Below are 5,365 nucleotides of genomic sequence, written 5' to 3'. Positions count from 1 at the left end.
GATGGTGAAAAGCAGAAAAGCAGACATGAGACTTCTGAGTCACAACACTCCAGAGATGACCAGTCAATGTAGGTCTGTTATGCCAAGGTCGGGGCCTTGTTTGAGAAAACTTGGTAAGGATTCTGGTCACCAGTTTCAGTGTGTGGCAGTTTTCTTCCCCATACACCCCATCAATTCTATGACATCAGCTGGATGTCCCTACAGTTCAACTCAATTCTGACACTCTCTACCTGGAGACAGCATCAGACTCGCAGGTTAAGGACTCAGTCCCACAAGACTGCCTCCCTACTAACTCCTAGCAAGCCCAGGTTATCCTGTGCTTTTGACCAACCAGCTACAGATTGGCAGTTCCAATGACCCCCTCACTCCAACCTTGGGTTTGATTAATTTGCTAGAGTAGCTCACAGAACTTAGAGAAACACTTTGCTTACTAGATCAATCACTGGTTAATTGTAAAAGGATATAACTCAAGAACATCCAGATGAAAGAGATACATAGCACAAGGCATGGGGAAAGGTCGTGGAGTTTTCATGCCTTCTCCATGTGTACTATTCCTTTCAAATCCTCACGTGTTCACTAACCTAGAAGCTCTTTGAGCTCCATCCTTTAGGGGTTTTATGGAGGTTTCATTACATAGGCATGATGGATTAACTCATTGGCCATTGGTGATTGAACTCTCAGTCTCCAGCCCCTCTCCCTTCCCCAAGAGGCCAGGGGGTGGGACTGAAAATTCCAACCCTCTATTCATATGGTTAGTTCTCCTGGCAACCAGCCCCCAACTTGAGGTGTTTTCCAAAAAGTCACTTCATTATCATTAACAAAAGGCACCCTAATTGCTCTCACCATTTAGGAAATTCCAAGGGTTTTAGGAGCCCTGTGCAAGAAGTGACATGAAAACCAAATATATATTTCTTGTAAATAAAAATATCACACTTAGGAACCTGGTACATAGGTGGGAGATAATTGGATGGATGCTCCTGATGATCTCGGTAATGTAGACCTCTCTGAACTCCCAGAGCTCCCAGGGGTGGCTTACATCTCCCTGGAGAACTCTGTAGAAAGACATTACAAAGGCCTCTCCCCAGCAATGCAATATGTATCCCCTTAAGGAAATGTCCCATCTCCTCCCCTAGCTGCCAGTCTGATAATAAGGGTTAAATCTCAGTATATCCCAGCTGGGCCTCATAAAGGAGGATAGAGAGTACACACCAAGAAAGAGACAAGAATTAGCTTGCATGTTTGATAGAGTCACAGAGCTCTGTAAGACATGTTAAGAATCCCTGGGATTAGGCTTTAAAATTGTTTAAGGGGTCCGGAATAAAGACGGGTTAAGCAAAAATGTATTTGCTTCACAATACTTTCTAAGGATGTGTGATTTAATATCTTGCAAAGAATGGGGCAAACTCTTTGCTGGGTATGCTGTTAGGTGTGTGGAAAAATCAAAGATCTATGCTGGGTAAAGTGGAAATTCCTAAATAGAATTCAGGTATTGGTATATGGCATGAGGTATATGGTAGAGGAAGGAATACAGTCTCAGGGAAGTGGACATACTGGAATGGACATATTGTATAAGGCCAGAAAATCCACTAGATGATTAAGTCTCATCTCCAAGGCCATGAAGAATGTACTGGTGAGAGGGGAACCAACATCACTGAGAAGTTCAGGGGTTGGTCTTTTCTGAAGGCCAGGGCTGTTAGGAGGAGAGGGGCTCACAGACCTGGGCTCTCTACTATCTAGGTGGCTTATGAGGCACCAAAGTAACAGACACCAGGGGGCACTGCTTATAGTCAGGAACCAAGAGGTCCTAATTACTGTAACAACCAGAAAGATCAGAGAGGACAGTCAAAAAGATTTGTAGAGATGGTTAATAGAGGATGGTGTCTATATAAGTAAAATAGATGGGCAGCCAACAAGTGTGCTGCTTAATATCTACAACCAGAAGATGATAAGAATGGAAGGACAGGAGATTGAGAGCAGTCACTTCAATAAACAGTCATAATTCCTTGTTCAGTTTCTGGTGATTTTCACATACAGACTTTATTAACAGAAGAGGTGTTCAGCTCCCTAGGAGGAGAGACCTACAACCCACAGCAAGTGTATACTATACCATATACTATCCCCAAAAGGGCCCAAGGTCACTTACTTCAGCGCCTTTACACTGGGGAAAGAGGAATGCCAGGACATTTTGAGAACTATTGCACACAGAATTTGAACTGATATCCACACTTAGAAACTGAAAATTTATTATGGTCCCCATGTGAAAGTAGCAAGTAAAAGAGGCCAAGTAATAAAGGCAGTCCTAATTAAAGTCAAGCTTACAATAGCTAATGGGTCCATGGATAGAACCACGTGACTATTATTTTCCTAGTCTCAGATATATAATAGGGATTGGCATTCTTGGCAGTTGGATAACACTCACACTGAATTCTTGACCTGTGGAATAAGAGTTATCATATCATAGTGAAGATAGCTAAAGCCAAGTAGGAACTCTGAAACTATTCTGTCTTACCCCTGACCAAGACACCAAATTTAAAAAAAAGTATCACACCCTGGGGCAATGGTGAAGATTAGTGCTTCAATTATGGACCTAAAGAACATAGGGATGGTGGTGTCTATTATATCACCATTTAATTTTCCAGGATTCATCATTTTCTTCAGGGCCTGACAGTCAAATTAAATAGTAAATATTACTTAGTTTATCTTATTGTAGACTATCACAAGCTCAACCAAGTAGTTTTCATAGAAATGGAATCAACAATATCTAGATTTCGTGTCTGGCTTCTTTCACTTAACACAATGTTTTCAAGGTTCATCTATGTTGTATAATGTATAAGTACTTCATTTCTTTCTATTGTCAAGTAATGTTCCATTGTATAGATATACCACATCTTTTATCCATTGTTTTTATCTATTTATCAGATAATGGACATTTGGGTTGTTTCCACTTTTTAGCTATTATGAATAATACTGTTATGAAAAAATATATGTTCTAATGTGAACATATGTTTTTAGTTCTCTTAGGTATATATCTAGAAGTGGAATTGCTGGGTCATATGATACCTCTACATTTAACCTTTTGAGGAATGCCAAACTGTTTCCCAAAGCAGCTGAACCATTTTACATTCCCACAAGCAATATATGGGGGATCTAATTTCTCCACATCCTTGCCAACACTTGCTATCATCTGTCTATTTTACTATAGCCATCTTCCTGTGTGTGAAATGATATGTCATTGTGGCTTAGGTTTACATTTCTCTTATAACTAAGGATGTTACGGATATTTTCATGTTTTTATTGGCCATTTGTATATCTTTTGAAAATGTCTATTTAAATCATTTGCTCATTTTAAAGTTGGATTATTTGTCTTTTATGTCTTTTTATTGTTGAATTGTAAGGGTTTGTTACCAAGCAAGAGCTCATTGCTCAACACCCATAGAAGCTAATACTATGACACTAGCTTTTGAGAAAAGAGAAGTACTTTATCTTGAGGTTGACCAGCAAGAAGACAGGAGGCAGGGCTCAAATCTGTCTTCCTGATCTGGAGTTCAGTAAAACTTTCATGAGTTAGGGGAGGATGTGTTGGAATGTGGAAGCACTGGCAGGGCAGGTTTCCACTGGAGGGCTTTGGAACTTGGCCATGTATGGTAAGGTGTGGTAAAGTGGGCTTCAGCATCAGATCTTCCTGGACAACAGACCCTTGGCTTTTGAAAGTGTTCTTGTGTTCAGGTTCCAGTCATGTCCTAGTCCTTTGGTTCCACAGAAGGGAGAAACTTTAGTTCTAATTATTATTTGAGGTCAAAATTTTCTCCTCTACTCATGCTTTGGTTGCGTGACTTGCAGTTTCGTTCTGTTGTTTCTGAAGAACAACTCAGTATCTCATTATCAATAGAGTAGGACCAGATTGAGCTGGTCCTGGGGTTATAAGTTCGTTATATATTCTGTATCCTGGACCCTTATCAGATAAATGAGTTGCATATATTTTCTCACATTCTGTGGGTCATCTTCTCATTTTCTTTTTTTATTATAATACAAAAATATTTTCCTTTAATAAAGATTTTCACATCATGTTTAATGAGAAACAACTAAAATGTTATGTAAAGAGCCCAGGAGGTAAATTTTTACTATTTATCTTTCAGATCATATCATTTTTCTTCAAAATCTGTATATATGCTTGTGATGTTTTCAAAACTAGATCTTGATATAGATTTGACTCATCAGTAGATCCTAGAGAAGCTCTATAGGATCCAGATTCAAATTCAGCAGCAGCTTCTTCTAATTTCCTAGTTATATTTTAAAAATAAGAAACACTTCATGAATTTGCATGTCATCCTTGTGCAGGGCCCATGCTAATCTTCTCTGTATCATTCCAATTTTAGTATATGTGCTGCCAAAGTGAGCACAACTTTTCATTTTCTTGATAGTGTCCTTGAAGCACAAAAGTCTTTTTTAATTTGGATGAAGGCCAATTTGTTTATTTTTTCTTTGATTGCTTGTGCTTTTGGTGTTTTATCTATCATTGCCTAATCCAAGGTCACAAAAATTTACATCTGTGTTTTCTTCTAGTAGCTCTATAGTGTAAGCTTTACAGTAGCTCTCTGATCCATGCTGAATTAATTTTGTGTATGTTGTGAGGGAGGGGCCCACCTTAATTTTTTTGCATGTGGATATTCAGTTACCTGGCACCATTTGTTGAAAAGGACTAAATTTTTTTCTACTGAATCATCTTGGCACCCTTGTCAACTTGCTGTGATTATTACTGAGGAGAAGAGTATACTTAGACGTAATCTTATTTCCCTCCCTGATTATTGTTGGTCATGTTATCAAGGTTTGTTGCCCTTACTAAATTTTTTGTTCTGTTAATAAAGGTGCTATAGTGTTTAATCTTAGCTCTAGTTTTAAATAGCTTCAAACTGCCCACAAAAACTTTTACCTTAGCTTCTCCAATTCTAGAGTTCTCTATTTTGCATCATTTTGCTTAGCTGAATTTTTTCTCAAGTAGTGCCCCCTCCACCTCTAGGAGGGGCACACAATTTTAGTTCCCTCAGTATTATTTAGGTTAATGTCTGCCTGTTCCTTTTAATTTGAATGGCAACTTGACCTGGCATATATTATTGCAGGGGTCAGCAAACTTTCCATAAAGAGCCAGATAGTGAATGTTTACAGGTTTGCGGGCTTTATGGTCTCAGTTGCACCTCCTCAATTCTTCTGCTGTAGTGCAAAAGCCACCACAGACAATTTGTAAGCAAATGGATATGATTGTGTTTCCATAAAATTTTACCTGTCAAAATAGATGGTGACCAGATTTGGCCTATGGGTTGTGTTAAACTGACCCACCTATTATTGGATCACAGACTCCCTTATAACT

At 38.9% G+C, this 5,365-nt stretch overlaps 1 non-coding gene across 1 annotated transcript; it reads right to left on the bottom strand.

The window, feature by feature from the left end:
* Window positions 1-4,293: 4,293 nt before the first annotated feature.
* On the bottom strand, window positions 4,294-4,400 carry LOC132518985 (U6 spliceosomal RNA). Its single transcript, XR_009540090.1, has one exon. It is a non-coding gene; the product is annotated as a U6 spliceosomal RNA (small nuclear RNA).
* Window positions 4,401-5,365: the final 965 nt, after the last annotated feature.

This window comes from Lagenorhynchus albirostris, chromosome 3, assembly GCF_949774975.1.
Source record: "Lagenorhynchus albirostris chromosome 3, mLagAlb1.1, whole genome shotgun sequence".
NCBI lineage: Eukaryota > Metazoa > Chordata > Mammalia > Artiodactyla > Delphinidae > Lagenorhynchus > Lagenorhynchus albirostris.
Note: the sequence above shows the minus strand (reverse complement) of the source record. Positions and strands in the feature narration are given on the sequence as shown.